Genomic DNA, 21,444 nt, shown 5'->3' on the forward strand with positions numbered 1-21,444 from the left:
ACTCAATGTAACAAATACACCCCACATACCACTCAGTACCACATAATTACAAGCCACATAATTACACTCTACTCAATGCAACATAAATACGCTCCACATATTACCACTCAGTGCCACATAATTACACGCCACATAATAACACTCTACTCAATGCAACATAAATACACTCCATAGAATACCACTCAGAGCCACATAATCACACTCTACTTAATGCAACATAAATAGACTCAACATAATACCACTCAGTACCACATAGTTACATGTCACATAATTACACTCTATTCAATGCAACATAAATACACTTCACATAATCCCACTGTGGCACATAATTAGATGCCACATAATTACACCCTACTCAAAGCAACATAAATACACTCCACACAATACCACTCAGTATGACATAGTTACACGCCACATAATTACACTCTACTCAATGCAACATAAATACACTCCACATACCACTCAGTACCACATAATTTCACGCCACATAATTACTCTTTACTCAATGCAACATAAATACACTCCACATAAATGCACTCTATACCACATACCACCAATCAACATAAATGCACTTCACACCATGACACAATTTCACTAAACATAATTTCGCTCAACACCACAGTTCCAGGCCACACAATCCAACTCCACACATTTCCAATACATACCACATAATTACACACTAAAGAACATATTTCAACTCCACACTCCGCAACGTACCTCCAATCCACACCATATAGTGTCCCCACCTGAGCACCAAACATCATTCACCAGCACCATTTTGCATCAGCGCACCACCTAAGCATCACGTCAGTCTGTCCTTGGAATCTGGCATCTGTGGATTATCCCCTAGTGTCCGTCCGCTGCTCGTATTCAAATTAATTTTCTGTTTTCCAACCTCCAATACCCTGCTATTTATGTCCGGCTCCCCCATAACAAAAAAAAATAAAACAAACAAGCATGAGAACAGGCCGGAAGAAGTTGCCAGCAGTGCAAGTGCAAAAAAACTAGAAGACATTTTTTATGTTAAAATCTTTTTTTAATCAGGTTTTTCAGTTGTATATAATGTCGTCTTCGTTTGTATAAAGGTAACAAAAATGCTTAACACTTTTTATTATAACTTTTCAACATAATGCACAGCAACCACAATGCTCTACAACATAGCCAAACGTTCTGGCTAAACACATAAGCTCCCAAAGGCGAGACCTACTGGCGATGCCAATGCTTGTTTCTACTGGGCATTTCCCCATCGGGGTGGATCCTTTGGAGCTATGGGGCAGAGGGCCACTGCTGGTGATTCTTTCACTTTTTCCAGCTTTTCCTAGTAATTACAACAAACACAGAAGGAGGGATTTAAGAGAGAGAAAGAGAGAGAGAGAGAGAAAAGGGAGAGATGAGAGAGTAGGGAGTAGCGGAGCAGGGCTAGTATGAGCATTTTCGCCAGGGTGCTTTTGGTTTGCACTCCGGCCCAGGTGGGATTTTAGGACTGTGGAGAGGAAGATTTGGACTCAGAGTAAGGAGAATTACTGGTAGGTAACTAGTTCATTACTGAGGAAGCACAGAGCAGAACCTTACACACCTCGCCACTGATCACTTCCACCGTAGCTCTCAGGCCGCAGTGCTTCTCAAACAGGACACAGATGTCCCGTAGTGAGGGATCCACTTGGAAGCCAGCATTGTAAACTAGAATTGGCCAAAATAATTGGTAAATCATCACAAGTGACCCTGCCTATCCAAGCATACTTCAAAATGGGGATTAAATAAAGGGCTTGTTTCTTTAAATTATTGGTATTCCAGCTTCTGAGAGCTCAGTGTGTAATATCTTGGCGGGAGAAGGGCGAAAACGACGTTTTACTGGTTCCTTATTTCACATTCCGCTTGCGGAGAATAAAGACATATTGTCCTCAGTTATGCACTGAGGCAACTTTTCGTAAAGCAAACACAACACCTGATGTTTGTGCAACAGAAACATCAGGCAAAAAAACAAACTGATCAACATTCAAGAGAGGTAAACTGGGGGGTTGTACATGCAAACTGGGGAGCTGTCCCCCACCCCCATAATTTGCAATGGTGGCTGGTGAGTTATGAATGTTTAAACATATTTACTGTACATTTACCTTTTCAATGCTGACCCTCTATCACTACTGTAGGGTAGGGCACTCAGCACAACCAAGTTGGCTCTCCCTGTGGGGGCTACTGTAGCTTGGTGGGTGCTGTAATAAGAGATTAGGATAATCTTGTGCTACATGAGTGAATGGTGTTTCCCAGATCGCACTTCCTCCCTTTGATAAGGCTTCCATTTCCTTTACTGTTGGACTTGGCTCTCTATGCAGGGTCACCCCCACACGTTTCCCTTCACCTCTCCTGTTTTCTGAATTCTGTGCTTGTTGGCATTAGGACTCTGTGCACTTTAAAACTAAGAGCTTGTGCGCCCTCCTTAAAACATGGTGCCGATGGCTTAGACCTGATTGGCCTATTTAATTTACCTATAAGTCTCTAGTATATGTACTACATGTACCCAGGACCTGTAAATTAAATGCTACAGGGGGGATGCAGCACTCATTGTGCCACCCAATTAAGTAGTCCTTTTAAACATGTCTCCGGCCTGATATTGCAGCCTGTGTGCAGTTTTAAACTGCCAATTCGACCTGGCAAATTAAACCTTTTGCCAGGCATAAACCTTGCTTTTTAAAACATATGTCACTCCGAAGGTAGGCCCTAAAAAGGGCACAGGGCAGGGTGCAGTGTATTTTTTTTTAATCACACAGGTAGTGAAAGAGCAACACCAGTGAGCGCGACGACGAATTACAAAATGGAGACAACAGGAAAACATAGAGTATTTAAACAGTAAGAAAAATAAAGGACATGAACAAGGAGGAGTGGAAGGACACAAAGAATGCATCAGTGATCCAGAGGTAAAACACAAAATAAGGAAGGAAAGCTCACACACACTAACGAATAAGAGGAAAAAATTAGAGTAACAATGGAGCCCACCAGTGGTAAGCAATAGACAGGCTCTATGCCCACTGTAAGCTAATAAAGCTTGTCAGAGCAGACAGCACATGTCCAGTCTAGTAAACCAGACCTAAAAGCTGGAAATTAAACTAAAAGCTCCTTGGATGGACTTGAAGTGCATCCAGGCCTCTTTCTTAATAAAGCGGTATTTTCAGGAGAGCCACAACTGTTTATCTAGGTTTACACTATTTTGGGAATTAAGTAAATTTTCCCTTGCTGCACCACGTTGCGTGAAATAATAGTAAATGTGCGCCTATTTGTATTAAAGAGGTACATATGGCTGTGCGCAAGGATATTATTAGCGGGACGAAGGATGGAACAGCAGTGAACATACAGCATGTTTCCCAGACAAAGCACACTGAGAACGGTACTAATCCATAATAGCCAAATACATGACCACTCCAATCCTCTTAGCCTTAAACAGGATTACAAGCACTCTGTAAAATGTGTCTCTGTGACTTACAGTGCAATGGCCCGCTTCTGTTTGGCTTTAATTTCATCATTTGCTAAATCCCATTACCAGACGTTCCTCAGTTCCTGGAAGACGGTGACGCGACCTATGTATCTGGAAACTGCCTAGCCATGACAGGGCCTTTTCAGGGCCATTCACCACCAATGATCGGTCGCCTCTTCACCACGAGGCCCTGGTGACATTAGACACAAATCCTGGGCTCCCCTTTGCAAAGATAGACACCTCGGTGGCCGTGCATTGCCTGTATTATGAGAACAGATCAAATGAAGCGCACACTGACTGTGTAATCAAATGAAGCGCACACTGACTGTGTAGCGCCTACTTTTAGTAGCTCTTGTTCTCAGAGCTACGAGAAAGAAATGTCCGACCCGATTCACAAAGCCATGTAAGAGCATGTAAAGGAGTATTTCTGTAGTACTCTTTTACATACGCTTATATGCCTCTGTGCACTGGCCATAAAATATCTAGAATTGGAATACACTGACAATATTGGAGTTATATTTAAATATAATTAGTGCAAAGAGGAAGAACTGTGCCCGCTTTACCCTTTTACTGGTAGAAGTTAAGCGTTTCAGGGCTGATTCACAAAGGTGTGTAAGAGTGTGCTCCTGTTTAAGTGCTTCCCACTCATAAATGCTTTTGTGAATTGCCCCATGGTGTGTCTGATGGCACATGTTTTTAGGTCGAGCCTGGGCAACGCATGCACTGCTGCGAGGCATGCAGTAGTAGAGTATGGCTTTGAAGCCCCGCCCACTCTCCGCCCATATTTTTATTTGGCTTGTGCCATTGTCCTTCCAAAACGCTGGCCTCCCAGTCGTTATTAGGCTTTTTAGTCCCTCCTTGGTACCACCTTGTCTGCATTTGTTACCTCCCATAACGACTGGACCTTTTACGGCAGGTGTTACATGGTCTGCTATATAAGTCGGTGAGCACTATTTTATTTAACGCTCTTCCCCTATTCCACCCACTACCATGCAGCACGCCGCTCGCTTTTATTTTAATTTTTACTAATGACGGTCCCCTTTAACTATAGCGGACACGGTTTATTATTTATTTATTTTAGCAGCGCAGTCCACATTTAGCAGCCGCGCTTTCCTATTTGTTTTGTTTACTAGCGCCCATGCGGCGCTTTCACATGCATGAAGGCTGCGCGCCTTTCTTTACACAAACCGCTATAGGTAAGTTGCCGATATTTAAGTGAAAGTGCAGCATTGGTGCTTTTACCAAATGAAAACCATCTGTTTGTCAACTTGACAAACAAATCCTTTTTTTTGTCAAAGCCCCCATGCTGCAGTTTCACTTTAATGTCAGACACGCCCCTTTCTTTAGACGCAGCTTGTCTAAAGAAAAGGGCGCAGCCTTCCTGAATGTGAAAGCGCCGCACGGGCGCTAGTAAATAAACTAATATTTGCAATGCAATATGTCTCTCATTTACGAGAATTTAGGCGATTGCATTGCCAATAGCTTAAACTCTTGTTAATTCGAGACCTATTGCATTGCAAATGCTTGTTTTTGTTAGGGGGGAGTATTGTACAGCACGAACTCGACCAGAAGGTATCAGGGCACTTTAAATGTGCACCAGTTGCATTACTGTTGGGCACATTAATTGTGTTAGGCATGGGGAGATTAAGTGATTTGCCCAGAATCATAGGATGTAGAGCGTCCCAGCAGACTCTCGAACCCAGTACCCCAGCTTTGAGGTCGACCGCTCTAGTATGGTGGGTGGGGGGGTGATGTGACCTAGATATGCAGTTTTGGTTCTCATAGGTGAAGGCCACAGACATGCTCCTGGACTGAGGACATAAGTGCGCCAGTGTAGAAGAAAAGGGTGTAGGAAGGACCATCCAGGTCTAGGCAATATGCAATGACCTTTATACATTGCCAAAAACCTAGGGGACTTCTTTACAAGCCCCTAGCACTGCCAGTATGCACTTTTTCCCATATTAAAACTGAAGCACAGGCTTGTAAATAAGTCCCGAGATTCAAAGGTAAGACAAACAGTTGCCAAAGACCAAGCAGCAGATGGGTGGACGTCTAGAGTCCTGGTACAGGAACCAGATAATGAAAAAGCAGAGGTGGGGACGAGGCATCAATCAATCAATCAGGGGTTTATATAGTGCAACTCATCATCCATGAAGGTGTCAAGGAACTGGGAGGGGGAGACGGGGGACTTCTGATCCGTTTGGGCGCAGGGGTTCAGTTGAAGAGCCAGGTCTTGAGATCCTACCTGAATTGAGTCAGCGACGGGGATTACCTGAAGTGGAGAGGAAGGGTGTTCCAGGTATTGGCGGCGGGGTGGGAGAAGGAGCTTCCTCCGGCTCTGGTCTTGTGGATCTGTGGGATCATCAGGTTCATCGACAAAATCATGTATTTTCATTTAGTCTGCACCAGTAGATCTATTTGCTGAACATCCCTCATCAGTGAATCTACTGTTAAATCTACTTTCTCAATGCAGGTAAATGTTATGTTATGAGTTTTATAAGGCGCATGGTTACTCCATTCGGAGTGTCCCCGCACTAGGTTTCCACAAGCCACAAGGGTTCATCAACACACTCCAGTACTCACTTAAAGTCGTCTAAAAAAAACCATATTTTGAGTTTTATAAATATACTGTTTTGATTGCGTGGTCACGTAAGGTGGGACGTGGTTTAACATGGGATGGACTACCTCTGTGCAAAAGAGATGCTGTGCCCATCGCACAAACTGTTGGAAAAGTTAAGTTTTCTAAATTCAGCACTGAGTGCCCATTGGTGCTTGTGCAACTCTATAGACACGTCTGCGGCTGGCTTCACAGCGCTACAAGCCCTTCTCTCCCACGCGCTTTTCTTTTTCTCAGTTTCCTGTCACATATAATTTTCAAAAACCTGCATCGGTACTTTCAAATTGGGTTATAACATCCTAGACATGTCATAGTCCAAATACATCGACAGACATAACAATTCCTATTTAGTGTGTAGTGAATAGGATTTACATTTTGAAATTGCACTATGCCTTGCGAGTGCCCATGCAAAACGTTGCGAAATATACCCCTGAATATAAGAGAACAAAGATAGAAGTGAGGAAATGTCACTTAACTACCTAAAAGAATTTTAACTGAATTCAATTGCTTGAAATGCGACTTATTGGCTACCTAAAATTGCAGTTGATTTCAGTTGAAGCTGACCAGTGCCCAAATGCATCTTTATTTAACTGGTATAATTTCTCCTTTTGTGTTCAACAAATACATACTCTGACAGAACACGCATACGCCACAAATGACCATTTTCAAACAGCAACTGAAATTTCTACCCAGTATGGGAGGTCACTTTTAGCTCTTTTTGTGTACCACAGCATGACTGACAAAATAAAGCTATAACTCTGGTAAGAAAAAGCGCCGGCAACAGACACGAAGAACAAACACGTATGGACTTGAATCCCCGCATGCCATTCCGCATCAAAGTATGTACAACAGCCGCCTCGAAACGTTTCCTCTCAAAACTAGGAGCAAAGTTTTCGTTTCGCGTTTTGAAGAGAACGAGAGGAAGGTGGCGCTTTGCAGACAATATTACAAGACTTACTGGTGTTCCGGAGCCGCTCCCCGTCACCTGGGCTGTGCAGACACCCCCTGCTGCAGGGAGGGAGGCTGTTGGTGTCTTGGTCAGAGACCGGCGCACCTGCCTCCGCTGGATACACGTGTGCGCCTCTGCCTCTCCGCCGCCTGCGGGGCACAGAGCCGCCAGCTGGGCCCAGTCAGCTCTCCGGCGAAAAGGGCCCTGACGAGCAGCGCGCACTTACTTGTTGCCTCTTCTCCCCTTGGGCCTCTAGTCAGCGAAGGCAGGGCGAGGCGAGGCTAAATCTAGTCCTCCGGTGCAGCCCCAGCTCGCCTCCTCCCGGCGCACGATTCGCAGTTACCAAGGAGACCCATCTAAGCCTATTTGGCCACAATAAGTATTATCTGTGGGGAGAGCATGTTCCACGCGCCGCTCAGCGTGAAGAGGAGCAGACCGAGCGGGATAACAAGGAGGCACATGGCGCCTAATCAGGCCCGCGCGCGCTCCCAGGGCAGGGGAGGCGAAGCTGGCAGGCACAGCGTCCCACGGGCACGCAAAGTTATTTACAACACACGAGCACATGGCAGACGTGGCGGTTCGCTACCCAGAGGGGACCAAACGCCATTCTGGAGTTAACATCTCAGGCATTTGCCATTTAAAAAAAAACATTTTTTAGATGAAGCGCATTAACAGTTTCTAAGCGCCGTAAAATAACAGATATTACTATTATTCTATACAAATGGTGCTCAATTTATAGACCTCGTCGGTATGGGATTCGGAAGTAGGGTTGCCCCGTCGAACTCGTGACGTCCACAACATAACAAATGTTAGCGGAAAAGTGTTATGTTTCCGGGCCATTTTTTAAAATCTTTACTTACCGCATACTTTGATATTGAAGCTTCCTCAACATGCCATGGATGGACTGGACTCTCCAGGAACTTCTGAGGCATCTCATGGACATATATGCCAACATTTTTAAACTTATCATTTTGAAACTACGAAGTGGACGATTTTGAAAAAGTAATAATCGGAAAACTTCATCGGGCAATAATAATGACCCTAAGCCAATAAGTGGGGTAAAAGGCCGCTTTATTGGACAGGTGGCAAATAAATAACAATATCACAAAATACATATTCCGAACTATCACCCCCCCCACCCCTACAAAATTTCCCCAACAACCAACTTCCCCTAACTTTGTTCGACCTAAACCTCCTCCCCAAACCCCTATCTACTACCTCTCCTGCCTACCCCTTGCCTCCAACCTCGCTCCCTTGCTTCCCTCTGTCCGAAACTATTCCTGATGCCCCCAACCCTTCTGTCTTGCTCTCCTCCAAGTCTGCCACCTGGCCAAGCGACAACCACCCAAAGGTTTTTTTATTTTATTTTATTTTTTTACATATATATATATATATATACACGTATGCAGAACAATTATAAAAACTCATGTGTACATAGGGAGGGAGGGTGGACCAAAACGCGACCTCCTACCTCAGAGCCCCTCAGCAGCTGTGCGTGACGGTTATGACGTCACCACAACGCTCGCGCTGCCACGGATCCACTCAGGAAGCGTGCGCCACCTGTCTGGGCATACCATTGCCCGAAGCAACCCGGGGGTGGACAATCTGCGATTGCCACCCCCAGGAGCCCCCATTTTCCCTATTGACGTAAAATGAAGGAAATGCAATTTTAGGCGGGAGACAGCTAAAATAAAGCCTTTTGGCTTTAAAAACCGAGAGTCTCCTGTCTGAATCCGTATGTTGGCATGCATGCGATGCACGAAAAGGCATATTTTCCTTTCATGCGCGTATATATACATTTAAATGTTTCTAACCACAGATGACAATTTACATTTACTAGAAACATCGCAGACACAAGCAGCTAGCAAGGAAACTTAGTCTGAGGCCGAATGATTTTAGTACCGAAAGGAGCATCACAAACTTTAAATAAACACTTTCATTGTATCATTTGCATTATCTACTGTACTTCTAAAAATTAACTAGAGGGTACATTGCACTTTGGGAACACAAAATACTCACACCGTCGTCATGCTTCTTAAGTGTTAGCGAACTTTTGCTATGTTGTTAGCAAAGTTCATATTTTTTTGTGACTTTTCTCAGTGTTGGCTCAAGGATTCTTGCAGTGGCGAGGCCAAAAGTTGAGATCCAAGTTGTAGGAAACGGCAGGCACAACAAGAAAACCAAATTAAAAGAGTAGTATTCACGAGTGGGGCCTCCCCCGGCAAGAACTTATAAAACATTCGATTCACATGGTACCTTTTATAGCACAGACGATTTCAAGAAAATTTGCTACAAAAGTCTGAAAAACAGGAGTTCAAATTGTGCATATTACAGCACAAGTTTCATCATTAGAAATAAGCCAAAAGATACCACTGTCATAATAACAATTTACTTGGTTTGCAAAAATGCAGTATTTCCGTGTCTCATTATAGAGCTCTTTGAACTTCAGCAGACATCCTGCTCAACACCACAGCTCCTTACTCTTTTTTTTGCAGTTTTACATACCAAACAAATGGCCCAAGGACATTAGAGTGCTCAACAAGCGCACCAGATTACATCACACAAGTTCAGATTCATGTTGTTTGGGAGCTGGGAGATTAAAAGATTTGCCCAGAATCAAAGGATGGTGGCCAATGCCAGGACTAGAAGCAGGTTCCACGGATCCAAAGTCGTCAACTCTGGCCGTTAAGCCACATTTCCTCATTACTCATGTGACACCTCGATGAATCCAGAGCTCCATCCATGCTTAGCAGAGTCTTTCCAGTTCAGGTCAGATTTATAGTCGGCGTAGAGCAGTAAAGCAGAGGCTCCTGCCCTCACTTGGTCGGTACAGGACTAATCTGATAAGTACAGATCTGTCTATTTAGTGCAGAGATCCATTCAGTGGCGGCCCACACAAACAAGAAGTGGTGAGTGTGGGGCGTTGGGAGGATTAATAAAGCCAGGGGGCTTTAATAATTTTAAAAAACAAGCCTTACCTGAAGCTGCCGGCCACGTCGCACCTTGGTGTTCTTCCTAGTCCCAGCAGACACTGGGACAGCATAAAAGACTCCCTGTGCAATCCCCATGCTGCTCTCATGCTACGAGAGAAGCACAGGGATTGGCCTGAGCAGGCTGGTTTGACGCTCCGCTCAGGCACACGGAGTCTGTGCTGTTTCTCCAACCTGGCTGTGCTATACAGCTGGGTTGCAGAAACCTAACTGCGCATGTCTGTTTGGTCAGCCTAAGACACCTTTACTCTGCAAGGCATTCCTAGTTTGGTGCATTTTGCATTCTGAGACTTGTAGCCCATGATTTTAATAAATCAATGAAACACTAAGCCCAAACACACATAGCACTTCTTGATAAGCAGCCTGCAATTGATAAGGTACTGCAGATGTCACAAATCCAGTTTATATTTCAGTATGTTCGTTTAGTTGACTGAATAATTACATCTAACATCGAAATGTTTTAAACACTTGGGAATGACTTAGGCATGGGCAGCTGCTCTTGAAAATATATTTTTTTCAGTTTTGTATTGCTCAGCGAAGGTATTGGAGTGCTTTATATGAGTACCAGGTTACATTAATTTTGTTTTGTTTTTAGGCACAGGGAGATTAAGTGATTTGCCCAGAATCACAGGGTGTTGAGCCGTCGCAAAGTCTTAAACCTAGCGTCCCAGTGCCAAAGTCAGCAACTCTGGCTTTTTTTTTGTAAATCTGTTTATTAAGTAAACAAAACCTGGCAGCATGACAGTCAACAAATACATTCCGTACATTTGTATCATTACAAAGTTCACTTTGTTACATCTTATTGCATACAATGCCAGATCTTTATGGCAAAGGCAAAGTCTAGTACATTTCAGTATGGCACAGTACACGCACACGTCACCTGACAGCACAACCTCAACATATTCTCCTACGCCGACGACACTCAACTGATCCTCTCCCTCACCAAGGACCCTATCACCGCCAAAGCCAACCTCCATGAAGGAATGAAGGCCGTCGCCGACTGGATGAAGACCAGCCATCTGAAGCTGAACTCGGACAAGACGGAGGTCCTCCTACTCGGCTCCAACCCTTCAGCCTGGGACGACTCCTGGTGGCCGACGGCACTGGGAGCAGCCCTGACACCCACCGACCACGCACGCAACCTGGGAATCATCCTCGACTCAACGCTCTCAATGACCAAGCAGGTCAACGCCGTCTCCTCCTCCTGCTTCAACACCCTCCCTATGCTCCGCAAGATCTATAGATGGATCCCGACAGATACAAGAAAGACAGTCACCCAGCCCTCGTCAGCAGCAGACTCGACTACGGAAACGCCCTTTATGCGGGAGCCCCAACCAAGCTCATCAAATGACTAAACAAAATGGTCGCACACTGCTCCACCCACTAGCGTGTTACCCCGAAGAACTGTGGTCCCTGTAGTCAGCGTCGGCGGGTACGCCTATGCTCAGTGGTGCGTGCAAGTCAGAGTAGCGTTAGCCATCCCTGGACACGTGTTTCGCGGTAGTTGCCGCTCGTCAGCAGGGAGTAGGAAGAGTGTGGGGTTGCATGTGTAGGCTGCTAAAATCATATCAGGTCTGGTACCTCTCGTAGCAACGCAGGTGCGTAACCTACAGCCCGTCGGCTGTCGGGGCTCAGGGAGCCACTAAATAACTAAACAAAATGGTCGCACACTGCTCCACCCACTAGCGTGTTACCCCGAAGAACTGTGGTCCCTGTAGTCAGCGTCGGCGGGTACGCCTATGCTCAGTGGTGCGTGCAAGTCAGAGTAGCGTTAGCCATCCCTGGACACGTGTTTCGCGGTAGTTGCCGCTCGTCAGCAGGGAGTAGGAAGAGTGTGGGGTTGCATGTGTAGGCTGCTAAAATCATATCAGGTCTGGTACCTCTCGTAGCAACGCAGGTGCGTAACCTACAGCCCGTCGGCTGTCGGGGCTCAGGGAGCCACTAAATAACTAAACAAAATGGTCGCACACTGCTCCACCCACTAGCGTGTTACCCCGAAGAACTGTGGTCCCTGTAGTCAGCGTCGGCGGGTACGCCTATGCTCAGTGGTGCGTGCAAGTCAGAGTAGCGTTAGCCATCCCTGGACACGTGTTTCGCGGTAGTTGCCGCTCGTCAGCAGGGAGTAGGAAGAGTGTGGGGTTGCATGTGTAGGCTGCTAAAATCATATCAGGTCTGGTACCTCTCGTAGCAACGCAGGTGCGTAACCTACAGCCCGTCGGCTGTCGGGGCTCAGGGAGCCACTAAATAACTAAACAAAATGGTCGCACACTGCTCCACCCACTAGCTCATCAAATGACTACAATGCATCCAAAACGCCTCGGCACGACTGATCCTCGACGTACCACACCACGGCCACATCACCCTCTACCTGAGGGACCTGCACTGGCTCCCTGTCAGCAAGAGGACATCTTTCAAGCTCCTCATCCATGCACACAAGGCACTCCACAAGACCGGCCCAGCCTACCTCAACAGACAGCTCTCCTTCTACATCCCCAACTGCCAGCTACGCTACGCCGACCTCTCACTCGCCACCATCCCGCACATCCGGAGAACAATCACCGGCGGGAGATCCTTCTCCCACCTTACCGCCAAGACATGGAATACCCTCCCATTGAGCCTACGACAGACCCAAGACCTGCTGACCTTCAGGAGGATGCTGAAGACCTGGCTGTTTGATCAGTGGCGGCCCCCCCAGCGCCTTGAGATCCTCGCGGGTATGTAGTGCACTTTACAAATGATTGATTGATTGATAGTCTCCCCTGTTTCTCCTGCACACAGCTTGCTAGCCAACAGTTAAAGTCCTCTGTATTGTATCCAGCCTCCCCATATTTTGTCTAATTTCTTTGGGTAGCCCCTCCCCTGGAACAATACATTTTCGGCGTTACAGCTGCAGTCCAGATCTTCCTGCCATTTCATCACACTCGGTGGTTGGCTCGCCCCCACTCCTTTGCTATGTTGCGTTTAGCAACTTTGCTCGCTGTCGTAAGCCATATCTTGGAGTATTTTGGCCAAGTTACCTTGCCCGTCACACAAAGAATATATCATTTGGCCTCACATGGAACTTCTTGCTCAATTACTTCTGACATGACATGTATGGCTTCCTTCCAGAACTGTTGTACCTTAGGGCAGGACCATAGTATATGAAAGAAGGTGCCCTCTTGCCCACAGTCCCGGCTATACTGGTCAGTATCACTGTGCCCAATCCAGTGCAGAAGCACCTTTGAGGTGTATGATCTATGCAGTACGCAACTGTATCAACTGGAATCGCGCCCTGATCGCCACCTTCCTGGGACTCTGTATCGCCTCTGTCCAGTCATCATCGTCTAACGTTTCTAAGTTTCTTGTCCAGGCCTCCCTAAGAGCCGTTAAGGGGTCCAGGGAGTTGTTCATTATCTTTTTATATACCAGTAAAACAGCCTTTTCGAGCAAGGGATCCATGAGCAGCCAGTCTAACTCTGGCTTTTATGCTACAAATCTTAATGTACGCTCGCTAAGTAAAAAGTTTTTTTTTTCAACAGTTCCTTAGGTCTAGTCCTACTCCGTTTCTAACTGTGGCCAGGGGTGGTGCCACAGGATTATAAAGGGACTTCTCACCTGACATCCAAGGCACCGCTCCGGAGTCGAAGTTGCTGCAGTGTCAGTTCTGCATGCTGGCTGAGCTCAGCCAGTAAGTAATCCAGTGGCGGCCGATACAAATAAAAAGTGGAGGGCAGGAGGGAAGCGCGTGGGGTTAAAAATAATTAAACAAAAGACTTACCTGATGCTGCCAGCCGCCTTGCGCCTCAGTGCTCCTCTGCTCCCTGCTCCCAGCAGTCCCTGAGACACATCACAGACTCCCCAACTAATTGAGACGCTACTCTCATGGTATACCTAGCATGAGAGCAGTGTGGAGATTGGCCTAAGCAGACTGGTGTGATGCTTGCTCAGGCACAGGGAGTCTGTGCTGTTTCTCCACCCGGCTGTGCAATACAGCTGGGTTGGAAAAACATAAGTGTGTATGTCTGTTTGGCCAGCCTAAGACAGCAGGCCAAACAGACATGCGCACTTGTAGCAGTGCGTAGCACTCCCCCTACCAGACTCCCAGTGTTAATCAGGATGGCCTGCCCCACCCTTGAATTGGCACACCGGGCAAAGCAAGGAAAAATAAAATGGTTACATGTTTTATTATCATTGTATTTTTCTTCATTCACTACTCGGAAAGCAGTGGGGCAGCGTTCCTCTGCCTTAACGGAGGAGCCTCCAATGAAGTCACCAGGGCCTGGGGCTCAGAATGGCAGGCAGCAGAAGCCTTCTTAGAAAAACAGAGGGACCCTTTAACACCCAAAGGACTAGGGTTCAAACAGAAATTCTTAAAATGAGCGTCCTCTGGGAATGCTACAAAAAGGTTTTTTTAAATTACACAGTATTCTATCACAGACACAACTATCATTCATACTGTCAGGAAGCCCTGACCCAGGTTGTGATAGCTACCATTCTGTCACACCTGGGCTATGCCAATGCCATCTATCTGGGCATGCCTCTCTACCTGCAAAAGCGGTTACAGTTGGTTCAGAACCATGCGGCCAGACTGATCCTACGACAACCCAGATGGCTACCAGCCACTCCCCTGTTACGGAAACTACACTGGCTCCCCATCCCCCAACGCTGTATCTTTAAAACCGGATGCCTGATCTTTAAATCTCTGCACGGCAAAAGCCCAAAATTCATCAATAACCTGATACTTAGGCACATTCCCTCCCGCAACTTACGCTCAGCCCACCTCTCACTCCTTTTCACCCCCTCATTTAGGCGGAAGTGCCTTGGAGGCTGCAGATTTGCTGTCCTCGCCCCCAGACTTTGAAACTCCTTTCCCTTGGAAATCTGAGCCTGTGCTGATCTTATGAAATTCAGAAAATCCCTTAAAACCTGGTTGTTTGAGCAAGCCTACAACTGAAGTTCTCCTGGGTAACGACTTATGCCTTCCTTTTCTATAGCGCCATGAAACCGCTTGGTGAACGTGCGCTCTACAAGACATTTTTAACATTAACATGTTAACATTAACATCCAACCATTCTTCCACATTCAGTCAAGGGCGTCACCATAGAATACCAGTGGTCTAAGTGTTGGCACAGAAACTTACAATTGATGTACCGATCTGTAGATTTTATTAAAATAGTACTACAAGGTTAAAAGCATTTTATCTAAGAAAAGGTTTCAAACACAGCAATTACACAAAATATTCATTAAAAACACAATCGGAGAGATAAAAAAGACATTAGATATTTGTCAGTGAGTTCCACAACCACTACCAAAGACTATACACGTACACCCCAATGTTTCAAAATTCATCCGCATTTGGGGTGGATTGAGAGCGTTGGGTTTGTGGTGGACAGAAGCTCCAAGCAATGAAGAACCGACTTTCTGGCGCTTCCCACGGCCTGTTCATTGGGAGAGAGAGACTGGGGATGGGCTATCAATGTAAAGCGATTGGGTACACCATTCAGAAGCAAGGGCATGACTTCAAGGCCCTGTCTCAATACAAATAAAGGGCACATATTTATGCAAACGGGAGGACAATAGTATGCACAAGTGTCTCGAGCACTCTGACCAGTCCAGCCTAACACACATGCTGAGTTCGCATAGACAAAGCTGCAGGTCTCCTCCCCTAGCCTGCCCTCTCAGCAGCTAAACCATTTGGTAGTTGGAGTCTGCTCCTGTTCAGTGTATGCCACCCACTCCTCTCGATCACTGGCCTGCTTTGCCCAGCCTTTTCAAACTGCCTGTCACTCTGTGTTCCTAACCACGCCTTGGGCCATATCAGCCAACGCCCTAGGGCGAACACATGAAGCCAAACTAAAAATTGCCACGCCTACCACCCTGACATCATAATGCTGGCTTCTGCCTCGAGGACGAGTCACACCATACGCCCGGCCCAGCACGTGTGCATATAACCCCTGATCTTCAATTAATACTGGAACGCTGTTTTTCATCACGATTTAGCTCTGTGTTGAGCATCTGACTGGCATGCCCCTTATGCTCCTGCCTGCTCCCACATAAATGGCAGGGCAACGCCCCTCACTCCAATTACTACCAGCCACCCCTGGATTTTCTGTTTATTTATGGAAAATACTGGGTTCTTAAGGTCAGGGTTTTATACTGCACTTCCAGTGAAGTGGATATTTTTTGTAATACATTTTAATACATTTTAATAGGTAAAAACGATTCTTAAGGTAGATAGTGCTAAATGTGTTGAATTACGATTTATAGGCCACAAAAATTGTCAAAACTAGCAAGTCTGTCATTGGCTGACAGCCGTTTGGCTTTGTCAATGCCAATTTCATTTTATCATGGTTTTTGTAAAACTTTATTGTTGGGGGAGCAGCCGGGCCCTTGCCAATTAAGAAAACACACAGGTCTAAAAACAAAAATAATCTTGTCTAAAAAAATCACACATTGTCATAGTTGTTACTGAAACTGAAGAGGATTACTTTTGTGTGGATCTGCTCCATTTTGAAACAATGATAAGCCACCACCCACAGTGAAGTTAGCCAATGGCTGAACTGGGCTGACCCACTGCCCCTTGCTGTACGCTGTAGTGGGCAGAAGAAAAGTGTGAATGACACAGCAACAGTACTGGATGAAGCTGCTGGGCGAAAGGCCTTATAGTTAAGTACTTTATACATATCTTTAAATTTCAAAACCTTTTTATTGGTTTTAAACAGCCACAAAATAACTGTAGTTGCACCAAGAACAATTCGCAGGCCAAGAATTGCAGAAATCACAAAGAAAATACAGCTTGTTCACAAGGTCTCAGTATGACTTAATTCCTTCCATTAGTGTCCCTACTATGTTCATCCTGGCTTAGCAAAGCTACCCAAACAGAGCTTGCGTTGTTTTGGGACAAGATTATGTTTAGAGCTCGTGCACCTTCAGCAAACAACAAACTTTAGAATAAGATAATACATGAACAAAACAATCGTATCATGGTAATTGTATTACAGATCTTGCCAAGTCTTGGGAGTGGTCAGAAGGAACAATGCAGGGCTTAAGGAGGCCTCATTACACAGTGAGTTGGAGAAGATCCCTGGTCTATTATATTTGAAAGAGGTGGAGGGCTCTTAATCTGGGACCACACTCAAACAGGGGCAACCCCTCTGACAGATATCCCGCCAATGGAGACCAGATGTAGTCAAACCCCTTCCTTGTGTCATCCACTATATCTGTCATTCGTTCCAGGGCTAGTGCCTGCCACAATCTAGCATGCCATTGAGTAAAGGAGGGGGCCTCCGACTTCTTCCATGCTGCAGTTACTGCCATTTTGGCGGCACCCAGGCATAGCCACATAATGGAGCGATCTCCCTGCGTTTGATATTTCAGATTTGGGTCTCGTATCCTCAGGAGGTTGTGGTTCATGGTGTCCGGGATTGGGTAGCCCAGAATCGATTTAATTTGGGACAATATCTCCTTACAGAATGGTCGTATAGCGGGGCAGCCCCACCAGATGTGGCGAAAGTCCCCTAGCAGCCCGCAGCCCCTCCAACATCTGCCTGAAGAGTTAGGGAATATTTTATGCAATTTCTGGGGGTGGAGATACCAATCATACATGATTTAATAATGAGCTTCTCTTAAAAACATAGAGCGGTTATATTTGGCAATGTCCTTATAAAGGAATCCCCATCGTTTTTTCCCTATGGGGGTGGTAAAAATAGTGTCCCAGAATTTTCGGTGTCGCGGGGCCGACTGGGGACTTACCGCCAGAATGAAGGAATATAGGAAGGAAATGCACCCCTTAGTTGTTGTACTTGATTGTGCAAATTTCTCGATTGGGAGCAGGTCTCTGGTTGCAGCCAGCCGCACCTGAGGTTACAGCACCCAATGTTTAATCTGCAGATAGTGATATTCTTCTGTAGGTAGCAGCTTAAGCATCCGTGCACATTCCGCAAAAGTGAGTAATTCTCCCCTTTTGTAAAGATCGGATATCATGAGGCAGCCTCCTGCCCGCCAAACAGCAAAAGGTCCCTCCTGGAAAGCCGGGGGGAAATCCGGGTTGAAGTGGATGGGGGTCTAGGGGGATGGAAAAGTCGTCAGAAGCAATGTTTTGGTGAGGTTGTCCCACACCTGAAGAGTGGTGGTCGTGGGGGTGCTAAGGTAGGCATTAAGCAGCCTGTCTCGTTTCTGTTTTCACAAAAGGTCCCATATGGTCCTGCCTGTTATCTGCCGATCTATAAGGAGCCAATTTTTCTCAGAGGCTTTGAGGGACCATTCGGTCAACACCCGCAGTTGAGCGGCCCTGTAGTACCCAAGAAGTCCGGCAGCACCAGCCCCCCTACATATAACTTTAATAGAATCAGAAGCTCTTGGCTAATGCCAGACATAACGAGGATATACATTTCAGTGGTATTTGCGTACAGGTTGGACAAGGCTTACTGTGGTTTTATTTACAGTGCTGTCATTGTGACACACATACAACAGTACATTTAGCCATAGGCATTCCCTGTAGATACTCAGCCCCACTAGTGCTTAATTTGAGCGGATGTTGCCTGTGCTCTGCACTGGCACTCAATTCTCAACACTGGCACTTATGACAGTCTACCACATGGTGGTACTGTTTGTCTAATTTTGAGATGAGCATAACAACAGAGTGTTTAATTATTCAGCATACATGAAAAAATAATAATACATGCCACATAGGTCTTTTTTTTAGCTTCAGGTGGCCTGGAATAGTCTGAATTGTGACATTGTAGGAGTGTGACGGTTAGTAGTTGTGTTGGTAATGGTATTGGCTGCACTGGTAGGGCCAATGGGTTGTGCAAGCTTCATTGGCCTTCTGACAAAGGCATTGGCACTAACTTTTCAATGAATTAAGCACTGGGCCTGATGTTCAAAGCCATTTTACAGTCACAAACCCTGTAATTCTTTAAATGCTAATGCTTGTGACCACAAAGCTGCTTTTTGCTATCTACTGAACTCATTTTTTAAGGCTGAGAAAAATTTCCATCTTACAAAAATAGGTTGTGTATCGATGGTTTGCAGCCATAATTACGGTCACAAACCATTGAAAGGTTATTGGCTTCTCAAAGTAAGTGGTAACAGATTTACAAAGAGAAAGCTGTCCCTATTGAGCAGCTTCCACTTTGGAAATTATGTTGGGCATTTATAAGGACTGATGCGTTCCAAAATGGGACTTTTATAAAGCAACACTGCAGCCTTTAAGGAACACGAGCTGCTTTTGAAAAATGTTTTCTGTTTGAGAATGCAAACATAGGCATTCTGGTCTGCAGTTCCTTGCAGGTCACCACCATGTGTTGCCAATCATAGGGGGTTGCAAATAGCGACCTACCTAAATAATATTCATTTGGCAGGTCATTCTGCAACCCCCCTGTAACTGGACATTTTGCAAAGCAACTTTTTATTACAAATGCCAATTGCAAAATCTAACACTAGTCACAAAAAGTCAGTGAACAATGCAACCAATTTTTGTGTTCATTCTTTTCGTTCATCTGACCCTAAATTCTATGCAGGATTAATTAACGGAGACTCAGCAAGTACAGGACACCTACTGGTAAAATTAAGACTGTATTGGTGAGATCAGATTTAGATGTTTAGTTTTGGTCATCTTAATTAAAAAAAAAAAGTATTCAATTACTTGAAGAAATGCAGAGTAGTTCATTAAAACAAAAATGTCTCTGAAGTGTTTAGCATAGGCAGAGATAGCCAGGATCCTCGCCATAGTGGTGTTTCATTGGTGATGGCCTTGTGCCATTTGATGTATTTAAGGGCAATGTGCCACTAAGTCAAAGGGTCCTGAGTGGGCTCTGGCATCCCCTTGGGTGCAAGAGTGCCATATAGGATCCTCTCCAGGTCCCATGTGTAAGGTGGCATGTTCTAGGTGATTTGTCGGGTCATCCCGGGCTCCAAATATCCAAACATTAATTACAATTAGTTACAAAGCCCAGTAGTATAGTCACAGGCCCTGATCCCCAATCCCCCGCCCTAGGACACCTGTATGCATTTGGCAAGAGAGACTCGCAGCTGTTCACCCGCCCACGAAAACGTGGTTAGAGCTTTATTGATTTCATTGAAGAGGGAAGGTGGTATAGTATATGAGACGTTCTGGAGGTTGTGTCGCGGTAGTGGTACCATTTTGAACAAAGCTCAACAACCCACGATTGAGAAGGGGAGCCTATCCCAGGGTGTGGGTTCCCTGCATTTGCCGAGACACAAATAAGCAATGTTAAGGCTCCAGGATGATTGCTGTTAAAAATTGAAGTGCATCCCCAAATATTTTAAATTTGCTGCTATTATTAGAAGGGGGTGAAGCATCTTGGCTGTGGGGCAGGGTCCCTCTATTCACATATACCTTGATTTGTCGTGGTTTACATGTAGGACAGAAGCCTCGCCGTATATACATAGGATGTCTCGCAGTGGAGGGACTGAGTGGGCCAGCTTTTGTATATAGATCAACACGTCATCCTCGTAGAGTAAGACTCGGTCTTCAGGTAGATTATCCCAGTGGATCCCAGAGAATTGAGCGCCACTGCGGATCCATTCCGCTAGGGGCGCTGCCGCTAGCGCAAAGAGAAAGGGGGAGAGTAGTCAACCATGTCTTGTGCCTCTTTCAATTGGAAACAGGGAAGATAGCGCCCCATTTACCCGACTCTAGTCCATTGTTGACTGTATACTGTACTGACCAGTTGTAAGGAGCAAGTGCCAAAGATCATTCTACGGAGGATGTGAAACATGAAGGGCAAATGAAATGAGTCAAATGCTTTCTGAAAATCGATGAGCGCAAGGCCTGCTGTCTCCTGGAGTTTGTCTTTTCGGGCCAGGATTAGTTGGAGTCATCGGATACAGTGTCTGGTACCACGCTCCAGCATGAAGCCATTCTGTTCAGGTTAAATTATGCATGATCTGTAATAGCTGAGTAGCATGAAGTTTTGCTAGTATTTTTGCTTGTGTGTTAATTCATGAGATCGAGTGGTAGGAGGCCCATTTTGCAGGGTCTTCTCTGGTTTTATGAACGGCAACAATAGTTGCTCTTCTTATGTCGTGTGTTAGGAGACCTTTTTCCACTGTCTCCTCTAGCATGTTTAGGAGATATGGGCCTAGTAGGGGAGAGTAGCGCTTGTAAAATTCACCAGGGAACCCATTCAGGCCTGGAGTCTTACTGAGTACAGGGAGACAATAGTCGTTTATACTTCCTCGAGTGTAAGTGTGGCCTCCAGCTCACCCTCTGGGCAGTGTTGAGAGGCTGAATGGGGAGGTTATTAGCTAAAGGGATGGTGTTCTCTATGTTAGGTGAGGTGGGACTTGCAAATAGCAAGGATCAGTATTCCGCAAAATTTTCCGCAATATCGTGAGCTGTGTGTGCTAGTTCTCTTTTATCTTGGCATATATATACAATCAACTTAAGCTCTTGGTCTCGGGTTGCTAGACAGTATAG

General features: G+C 45.7%; 1 protein-coding gene across 4 annotated transcripts in view; it reads right to left on the minus strand.

Moving 5' to 3' along the window:
* The window catches only part of RD3 (RD3 regulator of GUCY2D), a 75,592-nt gene extending 68,070 nt beyond the window's left edge, over positions 1 to 7,522 (minus strand). The window contains exon 1 of one of the 4 annotated variants that reach the window (XM_085612854.1): positions 7,042 to 7,522. The gene's annotated coding sequence lies outside the window, so the exon portion shown is untranslated. The remainder of the gene's footprint in view (positions 1 to 7,041) is intronic. The other 3 variants (XM_085612855.1, XM_085612852.1, XM_085612853.1) reach the window with 3 other exon arrangements.
* Positions 7,523 to 21,444: the final 13,922 nt, after the last annotated feature.

This window comes from Triturus cristatus, chromosome 6 (assembly GCF_964204655.1).
Source record: "Triturus cristatus chromosome 6, aTriCri1.1, whole genome shotgun sequence".
Classification (NCBI taxonomy): Eukaryota; Metazoa; Chordata; class Amphibia; order Caudata; family Salamandridae; genus Triturus; species Triturus cristatus.